Genomic DNA, 21,841 nt, shown 5'->3' with positions numbered 1-21,841 from the left:
CTCATGTCCCCGCATGGAGCTGGAGCTGATAGAGGGAGCTCATCCACACTCTTCCCGGGTGGGATTCAAACCTGGCAGCCTTCAGGTCAGCAACCCAACCTTCAAGTCACAAGGCTTTTATCCCCTAGGCCATCGGAGGCTCCTATTTTAATAATAATAACTTTATTATTATTATTATTATTATTATTATTATTATTAATTTTATTATTCTTTTATTATTTTATTGTATGACACAGCAAACAAGCTAGACATGCTGGATTTCGTATCACAAAATCACAAGTCGAACACTTCCCAAGTGTTTAGGACTGTGTGATGTATTTTCGGATGATGCGTGCAGATCCCAGTAGGGTGGCCTTTTGCAACTGACAGATCATAATTTTATCAATGTCTATTGTTTCCAAATGCCAGCTGAGATCTTTTGGCACGGCTCCCAGTGTGCCCACCACCACCGGGACCACCTGCACTGGTTTCTGCCAGAGTCTTTGAAGTTCAATCTTGAGGTCCTGATAGCGGCTGAGTTTTTCCTGTTGTTTTTCATCAATGCGACTGTCACCTGGGATGGCGACATCAATGATCCAAACCTTTTTCAATTGGCCGTCTGCAAGGACGTTGCCCAGGGGCCGCCTGGATGTTTTTTGATGCTTTTACCATCCTTGTGGGAGGCTTCTCTCATGTCCCCGCATGGAGCTGGAGCTGATAGAGGGAGCTCATCCACACTTTCCCCGGGGTGGGATTCGAACCTGGCAGCCTTCAGGTCAGCAACCCAACCTTCAAGTCACGAGGCTTTAGTCCAATACGCCATCGGGGGCTGCTGCGTCCAAATTGGTTCATCAGATGCTCTGCTATGACTGACTTAAGCTGCAAGGCCATTCAATGCTAATCAAGGTGGCCAAGTGCAACATTCACACTTGCCTCAAAACAGACAAGAGTCCTTTCTGACACCCTGGAGATATATAAACCCCACTTGCCTAGTTTCCAACAGACCTCACAACTTCTGAGGATGCCTGGTGGGCGAAACGTCAGGAGAGAATGCTTCTGGAACCTAGCTATACAACCTGGAAAACTCACAGCAAGCCAATGATTAAACACCTCATTCATTGGGAACTTTTCTTCAACAGTTGAGGGGGTCTATACAGGAAAGAAGAAGGTGGTCCCATGTGATTGTGACCACGGTTACCACGTCCCACCACGTCCTGTGAAGAGGCTCCCTTTTGTCCCCATCCCTCTCGGCAACCATCTCCCCCCTCCTTTCTTTCTCCGGTGTCCTCAAGACTCCTCTCACCTTGAGGAGTGTTAGGATTACCCAGCATTTACACTCAATGCTTCTCTTTATTCCTTAAGACTTATTAAGAATGATAATGAGCTACAAAGCTGAGAACACGTTCCTCTCTCTCTCTCTCTCTCTCCCCTCTGTCGCTCTCTCTCTCTCTTTCTACGTGCCTTTTCCGTCAAAGGCACACAGGACAAATCAGACCAAAAAAAAAAAAAAGGAGGACTGACAATATGGATCAAGGACACTTGAGGATTTATATTCTATAAATCCGGCCCCCGCCACTTCTTTTTTGGGAGGAGGGAGGGATGTTTTTATTATTTTGGTGCTAATTTCTCCTCTCCCTACACATTTCTGCCAAACATAAAAGGGAAAGGATCCTGGCCCCCTCCCCTTTCTCCTTCCTGGACTTTGGGAATAAAGTGGGGGGAGAAGATGAGGAGGGGAGAAAGCGGAGAGAAGGCTGCCTGCCTGCCTGGAAAGGCTCGTTAACACGGCGCTCTTAAACGGTTGATTAATTTTAGCAAAATTTACGACACACTCCTGCTTTCTCTTCTTCTCCTTCGGCTCGCAGCTTTCCACCCCGAGCCGGGTCCATCGGAAGCCCCTCGACCCCTTACCCGCAGCCGATGCCTCCTTCGCTGGCACTTTCTCGCATCTTCCAACACTTGTTTGTACACACCAACATGTCTGGCTGGACTTAAACCACACTCTGCCGGAGGGATGAAAGCAGGGCTTTCTCCCATTCGCAGATCAGAAAGCAACTTTGGCGGCTAGTCTAACTTCCTTACCGTCTTCTCTCTCTTCTTATTTGACCTGACGCTTGGGGAAAATAACCACCTTGTTCATAACCGCCTTGTGCACCTGAGCTGCATCCGCTGCCACACCGGAGGAGATTCTCTCTCCTTTTGAGACTCAAATCCAGAGTTTTCCTTTGAGACAAGAGAAGCCGAAGATGCAATGCAAGGTGAGCGAGACGGAGACACGGTTCTTAAGTCTTGCATTAATTTCTGCACCGTCTGTTTGCTGTTTATGTTTCCTCCTTGCTCCATTCTTCGGCTGGTAGTTCGAGAACAACAGCAGAAACATCAATTGAGTCCTTGTCTCTATACATACAAGGGCTCACTCCGCGGAGCTGTTGTTAGACCCAGCTGTTCGAAAACACACACTTGATCTTAGCCAAAAGACTGAGAAGCGGTTCAAATCCAGGGAGCGGGATGAGTTCCTGCTGTCAGCCCCAGCTTCTGCCAACCTAGCCGTTCGAAAACATGCAAATGTGAGTAGATCAATAGGTACCGCTCCGGTGGGAAGGTATCGGCACTCCATGCAGTCATGCCAATGGCCACATGACCTTGGAGCCATCTACAGACATGCAAATGTGAGTAGATCAATAGGTACTACTCGGGTGGGAAGGTAACAGCGTTCCACGCAATCATGCCAGCCACATGACCTTGGAGGTGTCTACAGACAACGCCGGCTCTTCAGCTTAGAAATGGAGATAAGCACCAACCCCCAGAGTCAGATACGACTGGACTTAATGTCAGGGGAAACCTTTACCTTTACCTTGCCTCTATACATAGGCCTTCTAAGAAATTTTAAGAAATTCAGTATTTTTCACCCACTCCAATTGCTTTGGGATTCCCTAGCTGAACTCAAGAGACCTTTACAAGAAAAGAATGGTCCGCAGACCAACTTCACTTAGATTTAGAACTATCTGTCAAAGCAAACAAGATATGGCTTGACCTCTGCTCCATCAAGAGGTTCAGAAAAAGGATCTGGGTTATTCTGGGGGTAACTGAAAGACAACGTTAAAAAAATAAGAGTTCAAGCAGAAATAGTACCGAGCGAGCGCAGCCTTCAGAGCTGTACCTGCTTTCAGTCAAAGGCACAAGTCTTTTCTTTTTTTAAATCTGACCCCCGGCCAAGAAGCTTCTGTTTATGGCAGTCGGCAAAGCTTTTCTCTCTCCCAAGTATTTATACAGATGAGTTGGATGTAAATCCCCCTGAAATGAAATTATAAGGGGTTGGAGATGAGGGATGTTGGGGAGAGCGGGGGCCGCATCTCTGTAAATCACAGAGAACAAGCAGTCCCTGCTCCAAGCAGATAGCATATTCATATCCGCAAAGAAGGAGAAATGGGGAGCGCACCCGTTTAAATACGACCCGGGAGACGCAAGCACATCCGAACGACGGAGAGAAGGGCTGGTTTAGAACCAGACCCGAAAAGTTTGCCAAAGTCAAAATGCCATGCAGAGAAACCTCACTTTGCTTAGGAAGGTAAAAGGTGGAAATCTGAGAAGAATTCAGAGGGAGAAAAAAACAAGTACGACGTTTTTAATTCTCAGATAAAATACGCGAGTTTTCAAAAACATAAGTGGAAAGAATCACATATTTTAATGCATTTGTATTACAGTAGCGTCTCACTTATCCAACATAAATGGGCCGGCAGAATGTTGGATAAGTGAAAATGTTGGATAATAAGGAGGGATTAAGGAAAAGCCTATTAAACATTAAATCACATTATGATTTTACGAATTAAGCACCAAAACATCATGTTTAACAACAAATCGACAAGAAAAAGTAGTTCAATACACGGTAACGTAATGTAGTAATTACTGTATTTATAAATTTAGCACCAAAATATCGCAATATATTGAAAACATTGACTACAAAGACATTGACTACTAACAGGCCGACTGCGTTGGATAATACAGAACATTAGATAAGTGGAGGTTGGACTCTACTGTATTATTTTAATATGGGAGGGGGTGATTTTATTAAAGGAAAGCCCTGCACATTTTCTCTTACTGTAGACACAAGAAGCAACATCCACTACCGTTTCTCCAAAAATAAGACATCCCCAGAAAATAAGACCTAGTAGAGATTTTGTTGAATTGCTAAATATAAGGCCTCCCCTGAAAGTAAGACCCAGCAAAGTTTTTGTTTAGAATTATGCCCACCAAACAGAACACCAGAGCATGCAGGATTGGTAAATGTACGTACCATAGATTGCTGTACATGAAAATAATGGTAGTAACAAGAAATTCTTGACAGGATTCACAGTTTGTCTGATTATTTGTTCAACAATAAATGTGAATTCTTCTTCATGGAAAAATAAGACATCCCCTGAAAATAAGACCTAGCACATCTTTGGGAGCAAAAATTAATATAAGACACTGTCTTATTTTCGGGGAAACACGGTATCTCCCACCCTGGAGATATATAAACCCCACTTGCCAAGTTTCCAACAGACCTCACAACCTCTGAGGATGCCTGCCATAGATGTGGGTGAAACATCAGGAGAGAATGCTTCCAGAACATAGCCATACAACCTGGAAAACTCACAGCAATGTGGGCAAAATGTCAGGAGAGAATGCTTCTGGAACATGGCTATACAGCCTGGAAAACTCACAGCAATGTGGGCAAAATGTCAGGAGAGAATGCTTCCGGAACATGGCTATACAGCCCGGAAAACTGACAGCAATGTGGGCAAAATGTCAGGAGAGAATGCTTCCAGAACATGGCTATACAGTCTCGAAAACTCACAGCAATGTGGGCAAAATGTCAGGAGAGAATGCTTCCAGAACATGGCTATACAGCCTGGAAAACTCACAGCAATGTGGGCAAAATGTCAGGAGAGAATGCTTCCGGAACATGGCTATACAGCCCAGAAAACTGACAGCAACTCAGTGACTTCAGCCATGAAAGCCTTCGACAACACAACCACTATTCATCTTGGTTTTTCTGTTCCCTCCCATGTTGAACGAAGGCTTTTCTTTTATAAGGAATGACAATGTCAACTGCTTGGAAACTGATGCGAGCGGCTTTTAAAAGAAATGTGTGTGTGTGGCATTCGGGTTGGAGGGAATCACTCCCTGACTTCTTGGTTAAAGTCTTTTCTTGTTCTAACTCATGTTCTTATGTCACTGAGCTAAAAGAGAGAGAGGAAGAGAGAGAGAGAGAGGGAAAGGGGGGGAGATGACTTTCCTTGAATGATCTGTTTAACCTAAGCCAGAGGAAAAAAAAGTCATTAATTACTTATGTGAGCTATTGCTTCTGAAAGACAATAAACCTGCCCGGTCGCCATGGATATGACATATTTGCTCTGAAAACAACACAATAATTAGCAAAGGGGAAAGATACAAGGGGAATATGCAAACTCCCGGGTTTAAAGCCACAGTGTTGCTTTTTCCCGCTCCTGGGTGGTTGTTTTTCACTTGTCAGTGGGTCCACTTTGCAATTCAATTCAAAACAAAAAGGGAAGGGAAAAAGAAGGAGAGGGCAAAAAAAAAACTACCCGAAAAGATGGGTAAAGAAAAATATTTAAAGGGGAGGAGAGGAACGGTGATCAAGCTGCACCAGAGCAAGCAATACAGAAGGGAGAAAAACATAACACACAGGAGAATTAATAAGATTAAAAGCAATCAAGGATGTGGATTTCATCAGACAAGTTAGGCTTAGGGTTGCCTTGTTGTTTTTTTGCATGCATGCATATTGGAGGACTGCGTTTAAAGGAAAGCAAAAAGACATTTGAAAAAGAAACGAGAGGTTTCAAGAAAATGGCAACAGATAAACATGGTAATGCTCGGTCCGGAGCGAAAAGAGATACATCACGGATGTATTTTTAAACGCACAACTTGGTCCATTCCTGTTAGAAGATAATGGCACTAACTTGGCACCGAGCGGATGCCATGCTCAGGGCAGAAAACCCAAAATATCTGCTCTGTCTTTCCATGGATCTGGAATATAACAGCTTCCTAGGACTGTCAGATAGTCATAAATGGGTTTTTAAAGACAATGAAACAGGGAGGAAAAGTTTTCTAGGAAACTCCAGAGTGAGACGTCGACCCCAATGAAAAAATGCCATTGATGACGATGGTAATGATGATTAAATCTTTTCCTGCCTGGCAGTGGGTTCGACTAAACGGCCCATGTGGTCTCTTCCAGCTCTATTATTATTATTATTATCATTATTATTATTATTATCATATGACACAACAAACGAGATATATATGCTGGATTTCATATCATAAAATCACAAGTCGAACACTTCCTAAGTGTTTAGGACTATGTGATTATTATTATTATTATTATTGGCTTGGATGTTGGGGGGCTGAAGCAAATTATTATTATTACAGTATTATTATTATTGGTTATCCTGCATGGCAGCGGGTTGGACTAGATGGCCCATGTGGTCTCTTTCAACTTTATTATTCTGTGATTCTAATAATAATAAGGAAGGCTGAGACAAATAATAATAATAATAATAATAATAATAATAATAGCTTTTCTTGCATGGCAGTGGGCGGGACTAGATGGCCCACATGGTCTTGTCCAACACTAATAATAATAATAATAATAATAAAACTTTATTTTTAACCTGCTCTCTCTCCCCCCATGGGCACTCTATTATTCTATGATTCTAATAATAATATCGAGGGATAAGGCAGATTATTATTATTACTATTATTATTATTATTATAGCTTTTCCTGCATGGCAGCGGGTTGGACTAGATGGTCCATATCATCTCTTCCAACACAATTATTCTATGATTCTAATAATAATATGGAGGGTTAAGGCAGATTATTATTATTATTATTATTATTATTATTATTATCATCATCATTATAGCTTTTCCTGCATGGTAGGAGGTTGGACTGGATGGTCCACATGGTCTCTTCCAGCTTTATTATTCTATGATTCTAATAATAATATGAAGGGCTAAGGCAGATGATGATGATGATGATTATTATTATTATTATTATAGCTTTTCTTGCATGGCAGAAGGGACTAGATGGTCCACGTGGTCTATTCCAACAGTATTATTCTATTATTATTATTATTAGCCTCAGCCCTCCAGCATTCACTGAAGTTGATATGAAGATGCCATACACCTCCCGTGGATTAACCTTGCTGGATCCTGACTTCCTAAAATTCAAATACAAACCATAAAATGCAACAATCCCTTTTAAAAAAGAGTTTAACCTGAAAGGGAAAGAGAAAAGGCAACCTTGTCATATCTGTATTTCGCAGCAAAGACAAGCATATGGAAACGAAGAGCCCTTACAATAATCCTGACTTTCTGCTCTCGTATTTTGAACGAAGCGTTCAACATCAGAGTCCGGTTGAAGGCACTGAAAAGCTTCACTTTCTACGATTATGCCAAGCTTTTCCCCTCCAGCTTTATTAAGACGTCAGTTTAGAAACTTCAAGTCGAGCATTCAACGACGACAAGAACAAAACAGAAAAGAAAAAGTGGAGTTTTGAAAAGACAAGAAAGACCAAAAAAAAACAAAAACAAAACCCTACGATGCTTCTCTAAACACTTGGGCACATATGGAGTTTGATTTCTCAAAGAGATCGGTTTAACATCTCCATAGAAACCTGCCACAGATTATGATCAACGACACAAATAAGTCGCCTAATAAATTAAACAGGAGGCAGAAGATCTGGAAACTTGATGACCAAAGTTCACCAATATTCTTCCTGCCGCACACATGCACACCCTGCATCCAGCTTTTTCTAGCCAGGGCTTTAAAATATATATATATATATGAAAGGCAACAGTAGGAAGATAAGGAAGCAAGGAAGTTCTTTGCCTGGCACAGAGACACAAGTCAAGGGCGAAAGGAGGCAAGGATGCCGGAGGGAGCCATTGAGGCATTCCCAAATGGCCTGTGGAGACTGAGGGCAATGTCTTTAAAGGAAGGGGCACGTGGAGTTTAGGAGGCAAGTTCTCTCCCCAGAGAATGCCTTCTTAGGAGAGGAGCGAGGAAACAATTCCCTAAATAATGATATTTATTTATTTATTTACAACATTTCTACCCCGCCCTTCTGACTATACAAAGTCCTGTCTATACAAAGAGCTGTTCAACAGTGGAACTCTCTGCCTCAGAGTGTGGTGGAAGCTCCTTCCTTGGAGGCTTTGAAACAGAGGCTGGATGGCCATCTGTTGGGGGGGCTTTGATTGTTGCAGCGGGTTGGACTGGATGGCCCATGTGGTCTCTTCCAACTCTATTATTATTATTGCCTTGGATACTGGAAGGTTGAGGCAAATTATTAGTATTATTAGTATTATTACTTTTCTTGCATCGCAGTGGGTTGGACTAGACGGCCCATGTGGTCTCTTCCAACTGTATTATTATTATTATTATTATTATTATTATTATTATTATTATTACTACTATTATTATTGGCTTGGATACTGGAAGGTTGAGACAAATTATTATTATTATTATTATTATTATTATTATTATTATTATTATTGCTTTTCCTGCAAAGCAGTGGATTGGACTAGACAGCCCATGTGGTCTCTTCCAACTGTATTATTATTATTATTATTATTATTGATACTGGAAGGTTGCGGCAAATTATTATTATTATTATTATTATTATTATTATTATTATTATTATTATTATTGCTTTTCCTGCAAAGCAGTGGGTTGTACTAGACAGCCCATGTGGTCTCTTCCAACTGTATTATTATTATTATTATTATTATTATTATTATTATTATTATTATTATTTTGGATAATGGAAGGTTGCGGCAAATTATTATTATTATTATTATTATTATTATTATTATTATTATTATTATTATTTCTTTTCTTGCATAGCACTGGGTTGGACTAGACGGCCCATGTGGTCTCTTACAACTGTATTATTATTATTATTATTATTATTATTATTATTATTATTATTATTACTATTATTATTGGCCTGGATACTGGAAGGTTGAGGCAAATTGTTATTATTATTATTATTATTATTATTATTATTATTATTATTATTATTATTATTATTGCTTTCCCTGCAAAGCAGTGGGTTGGACTAGACCACCCATGTGGTCTCTTCCAACTGTATTGTCATCATTATTATTATTATTATTATTATTATTATTATTATTGGCTTGGATACTGGAAGGTTGAGGCAAATTATTATTATTATTATTATTATTATTATTATTATTATTGCTTTTCTTGCATAGCAGTAGGTTGAACTAGACGGCGGCCCATGTGGTCTATTCCAACTGTATTATTATTATTATTATTATTATTATTATTATTATTATTATTATTATTGGCTTGGATACTGGAAGGTTGAGGCAAATTATTATTATTATTATTATTATTATTATTATTATTATTATTATTATTGCTTTTCCTGCAAAGCAATGGGTTGGACTAGACAGCCCATGTGGTCTCTTCCAACTTTATTAATTATGTTATTCTAATAATAATATGGATGGCTAAATTACTATTATTATTATTATTATTGACACAAAGACATAGTATGACACAGCAAACAAGATCTGTATGCTGGATTTCATATCACAAAATCACAAGTCGAACACTTCCCAAGTCTCTTCCAACATTATCATCATCATCATCATCATCATCATCATCATTAGTATTATTATTGGCTTGGATACTGGAAGGAAGAGGCAAACTATTATTATTATTATTATTATTATTATTATTATTATTATTATTATTATTATTACTACTACTACTACTACTATAGGTTTTCCTGCATGGCAGCGGGTTAGACCAGATGGCCCATGTGGTCTCTTCCAACTCTAATAATAATAAATAATAATAATAATAAAACTTTATTTTTAACCCACCCTCTCTCCCCAAGGGGACTCTATTATGCAATGATTCTAATAATAATATTATTAGGCAGATTATTATTATTATTAGATACACAACAAGGTGAGTACACAGCAAGCAAGATCACTATGCTGCCTTTTGTATTGCATCACAAGACGGACAGTTTCCAAGTGTTGTTTATTATTATTATTATTTTATTATGACACAGCAAACAAGATAGATATGCTGGATTTCATATCACAAAATCACAAGTCGAACACTTCCCAAGTGTCTAGGACTGTGTGATGTATTTTCGGATGATGCGTGCAGATCCCAGCAGGGTGGCCTTTTGCAGCTGGCAGATCATAATTTTGTCAATGTCTATTGTTTATTATTATTTATTATTATTATTGTATGACACAGCAAACAAGATAGATATGCTGGATTTCGTATCACAAAATCACAAGTCGAACACATCCCAAGTGTCTAGGACTGTGTGATGTATTTTCGGATGATGCGTGCAGATCCCAGTCGGGTGGCCTTTTGCAGTTGGCAGATCGTGATTTTGTCAACGTCTATTGTTTCCAAATGCTGGCTGAGATCTTTTGGCACGGCACCCAGTGTGCCCATCACCACCGGGACCACCTGCACTGGTTTCTGCCAGAGTCTTTATTTTTATTATTATTATTATTATTATTATTATTATTATTATTATAGCTTTTCCTGCATGGCAGCAGGTTGGACTAGATGGCTCATCTGGTGTCTTCCAACTCGATTATTCTATGATTCTAATAATACTATGGAAGGTGGAGGCAGATTATTATTATTATTGGGTTCCAGGCTGTCTGGTCATGTTCTGGAAGCATTCTCTCCTGACGTTTCGCCCACATCTGTGGTAGGCATCCTCAGAGATTGTGAGGTCTGTTGGAAACTAGGCAAGTGGGGTTTATATATCTGTGGAATAATGTCCAGGGTGGGAGAAAAGAATATTGTCTGTTGGAGGTAAGAGTGAACGTTTCCATTGTCCAGCTTGATTAGCATTGAATAACCTTGCAGCATCTATTATTATTATTATTATTATTATTATTATTATTATTATTATTATTATTCTCATCCCTCCAGCATCCAAACCTGGCTCCTTGGAAACCCGAATGACTTCTTCGGCTCAGCCTAAGCATCCTTACAGAGCCTTACATGTCGAATGGGACCATTCTGAGGCTCTGCAAACAGGGAAGCCCTTTTTGAGCCACTTTCTCCTGACTTTTCTCCCTTCCAAAGGAATCAAAAGAACCAAGGAAGAGGCAGAAAGCCCTCTTCAACCCAAAGCCCCTTCTTGTCCTTTCCTTTGCTGCATTTCAAACCTGCTTTAATCCCTCCTCCTCCTCTCCCCCCCCCCCCCTTCCCAAGTTCCTGAACTTTTGAGTGACAGCTCGGCACCTGTTCCTTGGTCCCAACAAGGGAGCGGCCAAACATGGAAGAGAAAAGCAAAGCAGGGGGAAGGAAAAAAGAAGAAGGGAAAAAGGTGTTGTCGAAGGCTTTCATGGACAGAATCACTGGGTTGCAGCATGTTCCAGAAGCATTCTCTCCTGACGTTTCACCCACATCTATGGCAAGCATCCTCAGAGGTTGTGAGGTCTGTCGGAAACTAGACAAGTGAGGATTATATATTTGTGGAATAATGTCCAGGGTGGGAGAAAGAACTCTTGTTGCAACTGGCCACCTTGATTAGCCTGGCTGCTTCCTGCCTGGGAGAATCCTTTGTTGGGAGGTGTTAGCTGGCCCTGATTTGTTTCCCGTCTGGAATTCCTCTGTTTTCAGGGGTGTTATTCTTTATTTAGTGTCCTGATTTTAGAGTTTTTTAAAAAATACTGTTCACTCTTTTCTTGATGAAATTGCTTGTGAATTTCAATGGTTTCTCTGTGTAGCCTGACATGGTGGTTGTTCGAGTGGTCCAGCACACTTCCCAACAAAGGATTCCCCCAGGCAGGAAGCACCCAGTATTCAAATTCTGACTACCAGTATTTTTAAAAGTCTAAAATCAGGACAGTAAATAAAGAACAAAACTCAGAAAACAGGGGAATGCCAGATAGGAAGCCATCAGGGCCAGCTAACACCTCCCAACAAAGGATTTTCCCAGCCAGTATTAAAATATTAGCTCCCAGTATTTTAAAAAGTCTAAAATCAGGACAGTAAATAAAGAACAAAACTCAGAAAACAGGGGAGTGCCAGACAGGAAGCAATCAGGGCCAGCTAACACCTCCCAACAAAGGATTCTCCCAGCCAGTATTAAAATATTAGCTCCCAGTATTTTTTTAAAAAACTCTCAAATCAGGACAGTACATAAAGAGCAAGACTCAGAAAATAGGGGAAACAATCAGGGCCAGCTAACACCTCCCAACAAAGGATTCTCCCAGCCAGTATTAAAATATTGGCTCCCAGTATTGAAAAAAACCCTCTCAAATCAGGACAGTACATAAAGAGCAACACTCATAAAATAGGGGAAACAATCAGGGCCAGCTAACACCTCCCAACAAAGGAAGGAAGCAGCCAGGCTTTGAAGCTGCAAGGCTATTAGGTGCTAATCAAGCTGGCCAATGGTAACATTCACACTTGCTTCCAACAGACAAGCGTTCTTTCTCCCACCCTGGACATTATTCCACAGATATATAAACCCCACTTGCCTGGTTTCCAACAGACCTTTCTGCAGAGACCCTCACTGATTGACTTTGCAGCGGCAAGACCATTCCATGCTAATCAAGCTGGCCATTGGCAACTTCCACGCTTGCCTCCAACAGACAAGAATTATTCCACAGATATATAAACCCCACTTGCCGAGTTTCCAACAGACCTCACAACCTCTCAGGATGCCTGCCACAGATGTGGGTGAAACGTCAGGAGAGAATGCTTCTGGAGCGTGGACAGAGCGTGGAAAACTTACAACAAGCAAGAGAGGGAAAGGTTCCAAATCACAACCTGTTGCTTTGAGGGGAGGAAGGAAGGGACACAAAAGCACAACCAGAGCCCTAGTCGATCTCCAAACTTCGCGCAGCAACAACAAACGCAGCTCTTCTTTCTCCTCGCCCTGCTTTTCTCCACCCGAGGCAACTTTCTCCTCGGCTTTCCCCGCAAGTTGCCTGCCTTCCGTCCCCTTTGCAAAGCCCTTTCTTTCTTTCTTTCCTCGCCAAACCCGAAGCCAACGCGGGACGTACCTGCACTCGGGGCGTCCGGGGGTGACTTCCCAAGTCCAGGGCAACGGGGCGGTTTGGGATGGAGGCGCCCCGCGCGCATGCGCCATCAAAGTTGCCCTGATCCGGGATTTTTTTTTTTCCTCCGCTCTCTCTCTCTCTCTCTCTCGCTCGCTCTCTTTGCTTTGATTATTGAATTTTCCTCTTCGGAGCCGGGAAAGGGAAGGGGGGGGGGGGGCAGGCGGTGGCAAAACCCGGACTGGAATCCCGCCTGCCCCGGAGGAGGCAAAAGGGCGGAAGAGGAGGCGGCAAAACCCGGACTGGAGACGCGTCTGAGTATGGCCATGAACGCCTCCCTGCGCCCCGTCCGAGTTCAGGGGAGCCCCGGTCGGGCGGAGGCACCTGCCCGCCCCCCGCCCCCCGCCCCGCCCCTCCCCGGAGCCCTGGCCGAAAGGAGACTAGGGCTGCCCGGCCTCTTCTTTTACACCCGGGAGGGCTTTTTGCTTGTTTCAGCTCTGGACGGAAGAAGGGCACCAGGAGGAGGAAGGAGAAGGAGAAGAAGAAGAGGAGAAGGAAGAGGAAGTGGAAGAAGAAGGTGGAAAGAGGGAAGAGGAGGAGGAGGAAGAAAAAGAGGAAAAGAAGTGAAAGGAGAGGAGGAGGAAGAGGAAGAATAGGAGAAGGAGGAAGAGGAAGAAGTGGAAGAAGAAGGTGGAAAGTGGGAAGAGGAGGAGGAGGAGGAAGAAAAAGAGGAAAAGAAGTGAAAGAAGAGGAGGAGGAAGAGGAAGAAGAAGGTGGAAAGAGGGAAGAGGAAGAGGAGGACGGAAAAGAGAAAAAGAAGTGAAAGAAGAAGAGAAGGAGGAAGAGGAAGGAGAAGTGGAAGAAGAAGGTGGGGAGGAAGAGGAGGGGGAAGAAAAAGAGGAAAAGAAATGAAAGAAGAGGAGGAGGAAGAAAATAGGAAAAGAAGTGAAAGAAAAGGAGGAATAGGAAGAAGTGGAAGAAGAGAAGGAGGAAGAGGAAGAAGAGGAGGAGAAGGAGGAAGAAGAAGAAGAGGAAGAAGAGAAGGAGGAAGAGGAAGAAGGTGGAAAGAGGGAAGAGGAAGAGGAGGAAGAAAAAGAGGAAAAGAAGTGAAACAAGAGGAAGAAGAAATTGAAAAGAGGGAGGAAGAGGAGAAGGAAAAAGAAGAGGAAGAGGAGGTGGATGTAGAAGATGAGGGGGAGGAGGAAGAGGGAAAAAGTGGTAAGAAGGGAAGGAGGAAGAAGAGAAGGAAGAAGAGAAGGAGAAAGACATGGAAGAAGAAGAGGAGAAGAAGTGGAAGAAGAGGGAGGAGGAAGAAGTGGAAGAAGAATAAGAAGAGGTGAGAGGAGGAAAAGGAAGAAAATGTGGAAGAAGGAGAAAAGAGGAAAGAAGAGGAGAAGGAGGAAGAGGGAAAAGAAGCGAGACAAGGAAAGAGAAAAAAGAAGAAGAAAAGTGGAATAAGAAAGAAAGAGAGTAGAGGAGGAGGAGAAAGAAGAGAGAAAAAAGTGAAAGAAGAAAAAGAAGAGGAAGAGGGAAAAGAAGTGAAAGAAGAGCGAGGAGGAAGAGGAGAAGGAAGAAAATGAGGAGGAAGATGTGGAAGAAGTGGAAGAAGATGAGGGGAAGGAGGAAGAAGAATGAGATGAGGTGGGAGAAGAAGAAGAGGAGGAAAAAGTGGAAGAAGGAGAGAAAGAGAAGAGGAAAAAGAAGTGAAAGAAGAGGAAGACGAATAAAGAGGTGGGAGAGGAAGAAGAAGTGGAAGAGGAAGAAGAGGAAAAACATGTGAAAGAAGGGGAGAAAGATGTAGAAGAAGGCGGAGGAGAGGAAGAAGAGGAGTTGAAAAGGAAGAAGGAGAGGAGGAGAAGAAGAAGAAGAAGAAAAAGACGAGGAAGAATGAGAAACATCACAAAACCCAAAGGTCTTCACGAGTCTCGACCATCCAGGAAGGATCTAGAGCAATGATGGGAAAGCTTTTGCACTTGGTGTGTCAAAATTCACCAAAAAATCTAGCATGACTTGGGTGGTGTGTCACTTTGAGAAAAAAACCCGTATGTATAGTTCAAATAGCAAAAATGTATAATTGTAATATATAGCTGTATTTAATAAATCAAAAACTATTTACTACCATTATTTCCATGTACAACAATCTATGGGACCTCTTTCAGTTTCCACGCTGATTTCTCTCTATTCTAGTTTCAATGTAGTCATGAGCAATTAATAATAAAATAATAATAATATAGTAATAATATGATAATATGCTACAATAATAATAGAATAATAGAATGATATTATATATCTATATATATAAAAGGGTAATGAAATTTTGGCCTAGGACAAATCAACAAAACTACACATCCCAGAAACACTAAACTTGGCAGCACAACCCCTCACCCATGCCTCTACGTTCATACAACAAAAAGAAAAGAAAAATAAAGTCCTAATTAGAGGGAGAGGAATAATTGTTTTTATCCAATTGCTGCCAGTTAGAAGGCTAAGCTCCGCCCACTTGGTCTCCTAGCAACCCATTCAGCCCAGGGGACAGGCAGAGTTGGGCCTCACTTAGGCCTCTTCCACACTGCCTAAGATACAGATTATCAGATTTTGACTGGATTATATGGCAGTGTAGACTCAAGGCTTTCCACACAGCTATATAACCCATTTATAATATTACTAGCTGTGCCCGGCCACGCGTTGCTGTGGCAAAATATGGTGGTATGGGAAATAAAGTATTGAGGAACTGGTGGTAGTTAAGGTAAAGGGTAAACGTTTTCCCCAGACATTAAGCCCAGTCATGTCTGACTCAGAGTGTTGGTGCTCATCTCCATTTCTAAGCCGAAGAGCCGGCGTTGTCCGTAGATTCCTCCAAGGTCATGTGGGATGACTACATGGAGCGGCGTTACCTTCCCGCCGGAGCAGTACCTATTGATGCACTCACATTTGCATGTTTTTGAACTTCTGGGTTGGCAGAAGCTGGGGCTAACAGTGGGGGCTCTCCGCTCCCCCAATTCAAACCTGCAGCCTTTCGGTCCAGAAGTTCAGCAGCTCAGCGCTTTAACACGCTGTGCCATCAGGGGATATTATTTCCTAAAGGTTGTGAATATACAATATTTCTGATTGGTTTTTTTTTGTCTGTTGGAGGCAAGTATGAATGCTGTAATTAGGAAAAATGATTAGGATGTAATGGCCTTGCAGCTTTAAAGCCTGGCTGCTTCCTCCCTGAGTGAATTTTTTGTTGGGAGGTGTTAGCTGGCCCTGATTGTTTCCTGTCTGGAATTCCCTTGTTTTCAGAGTGGTGTTGTTTGCGATATTTTATGTGTTTCTACTGTCTGTGGCCCTGAGAAAACAGAGGATTTTCCAGACTTTGAAGATGGGAATACTTTGTCGGGAGGTGTTAGCTGGCCCTGATTCTTTCCTGTCTGGAATTCCCTTGTTTTCAGAGTGGTGTTGTTTGCGATATTTTATGTGCTTCTACTGTCTGTGGCCCTGAGAAAACAGGATTTGCCAGACTTTAATGATGGGAATACTTTGTTGGGAGGTGTTAGCTGGCCCTGATTGTTTCCTGTGTGGAATTCCCCTGTTTATTTACTGTCCTGGTTTTAGAGATTATATTGTTCTGCATTATTCTATCCCAGTAATTATTTCATATTAAAGTAGAATCTCACTTATCCAACATTCACGTATATAATGTTCTGGATTATCCAACGCAGTCTGCCTTTTCATAATCAATGTTTTTTGTAGTCAGTGTTTTAAATTCATTGTGATATTGTAGTGGTAAATTTGTAAATACAGTACAGTAGAGTCTCACTTATCCAACATAAACAGGCTGGCAGAATATTGGATAAGCGAATATGTTGGATAATAAGGAGGCATTAAGGATAAGCCTATTAAACATCAAATTAGGTTATGATTTTACAAATGAAGCACCAAAATATCATCTTAGACAACAAATTTGGCAGAAAAGTAGTTCAATACACAGTAATGCTATGTAGTAATTACTGTATTTATGAATTTAGCACCAAAATATCACAATATATTGAAAACATTGACTACAAAAATGCATTGGATAATCCAGAACGTTGGATAAGTGAGTGTTGGATAAGTGAGACTCTACTGTAAATACTACATAGCATTACTGCGCATGGAACTACTTTTTCTGTCAAATTTGTTGTATAATATGATGTTTTGGTGCTTAATTTGTAAAACGATTACCTAATTTGATGTTTAATCGGCTTTTCCTGAATCCCTTCTTATTATCCAACATATTCACTTATCCTGCCGGCCTGTTTACGTGGGATAAGTGAGACTCTACTGTATATTGATAATCTTAAATTATCTGCTTAGAACTGGATTATATGAGGCCCCTTCTTCACAGCTGTATAAAATGCACACTGAAGTGGATTATATGGTAGTGCGGAGTCAAGATAATCCAGTGCAAAGCAGATAATATAAGATTATAAATGGGTTATATAGCTGTGTAGAAGGGCCTTGAGTCTACACTGCCATATAATCCAGTTAAAATCAGATAATCTGTGGAAGAAGCCTAAGTGAGGCCTAAATCTGCCTGTCCCCTAACTGAAGCCTGGCTGTCCCTTGGCTGGTTGCTAGGCAACCAAGTGGGCAGAGATTAGCCCTCTAAACTGGCAGCAATTGGATAAAAAAAATTATTGCTCTCCCTCTAATTAGGACTTTATTTTTCTTTTCTTTTTGTTGTATCAACCTGGAGGCGTGGATGATGGGTTGTGTTGTCAAATTTCGAGGTTGCGGGGCCTGTACTTTTGTTGTTTTGTCCACTGCCCTGATGCCATCACTCTTTTATATATATAGATATTATCTGCTTTGAACGGGAATAACTTCTAACTGGCAGCCATTGGATAAAAACAATTATTCCTCTCCCTCTAATTAGGACTTTATTTTTCTTTTCTTTTTGTTGTATGAACGTAGAGGCATGGATGAGGGGTTGTGCTGCCAAGTTTAGTGTTTCTGGGATGTGTAGTTTTGTTGTTTTGTCCTAGGCCGAAATTTCATTACCCTTTTATATATATAGATGTATAAATGTAATATGCATAATTCCCATGGAGTAAACAACAAAACCACTGGACCAAATCACACCAAATTTGGCCACAATAGACATAGTCATCCAATCAATCTGTCAGCAAAAATGGCTAGGCGTGTCAGTGCTGACACGCGTGTCATAGGTTGGCCATCACTGATCTAGAGAGTGGGAGCAGCTACCAAGAAGGCCTTTTCTTATCTCCCCATCTGACAGGTGTCACTTATTACAAGGGACGGACCCTACCTATGGGTCAGAAAACTTCCCATTGTATACAGATTGAACAAGATACCCAAAAGCCTGTATTCTTATAACATTTTAGAAGAAAATGTTAAAGAGAGTTCCTGATAGAAGAATGGGTGGAAGGGAGGAACAAATGGATTGACCGTCTTGAGATGGGTCTCCACAGGCCTCTGGCCCACCAAGGCTTTGTTCCTAGTGGCAGATTTCTAGAAGATTACTAGAGAAGATTACTGAAACAAAGCCTTATTTGATGTGAAGATTACGGGTGGATTTATGTGGAGGAGAAGGAGAGACAATCTCCAACATCGCTCCCCTTTATCTCTGGTCCCTTGAGAGAGAGCTGCATTGTCTCCTCGTTCATTGTACATAGATACCACGTACCATACGATAGTAGGCCATGGCAAGAATAACAGAAAATCACTCCGAGCTCTTCTCCTCCTCGTGTTGCTTTCATAGTCTACCAGGTGTTGCTAACTAGAGTTCTGGACCATCTGTGTTTTGGATTCGATCCAAGAATCGAGCAATCCGTGAGGTATCATTAGATAATGCGCCATGTTCTCCGCAGCCTTGCTTGTTGTAATTGTGCCGTTGTGGTCCTCTCTCTGGCAACTGGATTCAAATGTTTTGTCAGTCCGTTTGGAATTGCACGCCTCTCACGACAGGAACCACCGTTGTTTTTGTTCCCCTCGTTTTGTAGGGCTTGACGGCTTACCATCTTTTTTACAGGGTTGTTGTGTTTTCCGGGCTGTATGGCCATGTTCCAGAAGCATTCTCTCCTGATGTTTTCCCCCACATCTATGTCTTGGATTCTGATATACTCCAGTCTAAAAATACAATCTGTGGCTTTGCCTCTTCTTCTTATATTGATGCGACATCTATCATCTTTATAATCCTGTCCCCTTCTAAACTGCCATGTAAAATCCAAATTATCAAGGCAGGAAATCCCACAATATCTGCTTTGAGCTGGGTTATCTGAGTCCACACTGCCATATATTCCAGTTCAAAGCAGATATTGTGGGATTTCCTGCCTTGATCTTCTGGGTTATATGGCAGTGTGGAAGGGCCCCAAGATAATCCACTTCAAATCAGATCATGTGGATTTTCTGCTTTGATAACCTGTATTATCTGTCAGTGTAAAAGGGGTCTTGTGTTGGATCTACACTGCCAGATAATCCAGATTATCAAAGCTAATAATCCACATCTGATTTGAACTCGATTATATGAGTCTACACTGCCAAATAATCCAGGTCAGAGCAGACAATCTGGATTTAATATGGCAGTTTAGATTAGGCCTGAGGCTGGATAATCTAATGCATAATCTAGTTCAAAGCAGATAATGTGGATTATTTGCTATGATATTTTAATAATAATAATAATAATAATAATAATAATAATAATAATAATAATAATAATAATAATACAGTCCTAGACACTTGGGAAGCGTTCGACTTGTGATTTTGTGATATGAAATCCAGCATGTCTATCTTGTTTGCTGTGTCATAAAATAATAATAATAATAATAATAATAATAATAATAATAATAATAATTTTATTTATACCCCGCCACCATCTCCCCACAGGGACCCGGGGCAGCTTACAGTGAGGATATGACAACAACATAGCATACAAGGCACATAATATAATTTGGATTATATGTCAGCATAGAACAGGCCTGAGTCTACACTGCCATGTAATCCAGTTCAAAGCAGATAATCTGGATTTTATATGGCAGTGTAGATAGGGCTTCAGATTCAGCATTGAGCTGAGGGGACCTCATTTGGGGTCAGGACCCACAGTTTAAGACCCTTTCCATACAGCTGTATAGAATCCACATTGAACTGAATTAGATAATCCAGTTCAGAGCAGATATCGTGGATTATCTGCCTTGATATTCTGGATTATATGGCTGTGTGGAAGGGCCCGAAGAAGCATATGAAGGTCACAAATGGCCCGATCCAACAATCACGTATATGTATTTTTTCCAACCTTCCACAAATAAAAAAAAAAGTGAGGCCTTCTGCAGTTGTCTTCTATTGGTCACTTTTCAACACCAGAGAGCTTTCTACAAGCACAATGTGGATTATGGGGTGGAAGAAGCCCATCTGTCCAATAATTGACATTTTTTGTCTATGGAAAGGCCTCAGGCACAAACACACTCCAATAGTTTTGGGGGCTATGCTCTGCCAGGCTGCAACCCTAAAACACACTCAAAGGAGTAACTCCCATAGTGCACCTTGATTTTTACACAAATGATCAGCTACTGCCAGAAGGGACAACAAGTTTCATCTATGCTGATGATCGTGCCATCACTGCTCAAGCAGAGAGCTTTGAAATGGTTGAACAGATGCTCTCAGAAGCTTTAGGTGGTCTTACTGCCTATTACAGGGAAAACTAACTGATTCCTAATCCATCTAAAACACAGACACAGAGTTTCATCTATGCTGACGATCGTGCCATCACTGCTCAAGCAGGGAGCTTTGAAATGCCTGAACAGAGTCTTTCTGAAGCTTTAGGTGCTCTTACTGCCTATTACAGGGAAAACTAACTGATTCCTAATCCATCTAAAACACAGACGCAGAGTTTCATCTATGCTGACGATCGTGCCATCACCGCCCAAGCAGGGAGCTTTGAAATGGTTGAACAGAAGCTCTCTGAAGCTTTAGGTGCTCTTGCTGCCTATTACAGGGAAAACCAGCTGATTCCTAATCCATCTAAAACACAGACGCAGAGTTTCATCTATGCTGACGATCGTGCCATCACCGCCCAAGCAGGGAGCTTTGAAATGGTTGAACAGAAGCTCTCTGAAGCTTTAGGTGCTCTTGCTGCCTATTACAGGGAAAGCCAACTGATCCCTAATCCATCTAAAACACAGATGCAGAGTTTCATCTATGCTGACGATCGTGCCATCACCGCTCAAGCAGGGAGCTTTGAAATGGTTGAACAGAAGCTCTCTGAAGCTTTAGGTGCTCTTACTGCCTATTACAGGGAAAACCAGCTGATTCCTAATCCATCTAAAACAACGTGTGCTTTTCATCTTATGAACAGAAAAACATCTCGAGCTTCGAGGATGACCTGGGAAGGAATCCCATTGAAGCATTGTAGCACACCAAAATACCTGGGAGTTAACCTGACTATGCACTGACTATCCAGCACAAAGTGGGTGCTAGAAATAACATCATATGAAATCTGACTGGCACAACCTGGGGATCACAACCAGACACAGGAAAGACATCTGCCTTTGCGCTTTGCTACTCTGCTGCTGAATACGCATGCCCAGTGTGGAATATATCTCACTACGTTAAAACAGTGGACATGGCTCTTAATGAGACATGCTGTATTATCACAGGATGTCTATGCCCTGCATCGATGGAGAAATTATACAGTTTAGCTAGTATTTCACCACCTGACATCTGTCGGGAAGTAGCAGCCAATAATGAAAGGACCAAGGCATTGACATCTCCGGCTCATTCTCTGTTCAGATATCAGCAA

At 41.5% G+C, this 21,841-nt stretch overlaps 1 protein-coding gene across 1 annotated transcript in view; it reads right to left on the bottom strand.

Annotated features, from left to right (window-relative positions):
- Positions 1–13,381, bottom strand: part of casz1 (castor zinc finger 1) — a 435,538-nt gene extending 422,157 nt beyond the window's left edge. The window contains exon 1 of the mRNA XM_062966047.1: positions 13,072–13,381. The gene's annotated coding sequence lies outside the window, so the exon portion shown is untranslated. The remainder of the gene's footprint in view (positions 1–13,071) is intronic.
- Between the last annotated feature and the right edge of the window lie 8,460 nt (positions 13,382–21,841).

The sequence above is a fragment of the Anolis carolinensis genome, unplaced genomic scaffold (genome assembly GCF_035594765.1).
Source record: "Anolis carolinensis isolate JA03-04 unplaced genomic scaffold, rAnoCar3.1.pri scaffold_15, whole genome shotgun sequence".
Classification (NCBI taxonomy): domain Eukaryota; kingdom Metazoa; phylum Chordata; class Lepidosauria; order Squamata; family Dactyloidae; genus Anolis; species Anolis carolinensis.
Note: the sequence above shows the minus strand (reverse complement) of the source record. Positions and strands in the feature narration are given on the sequence as shown.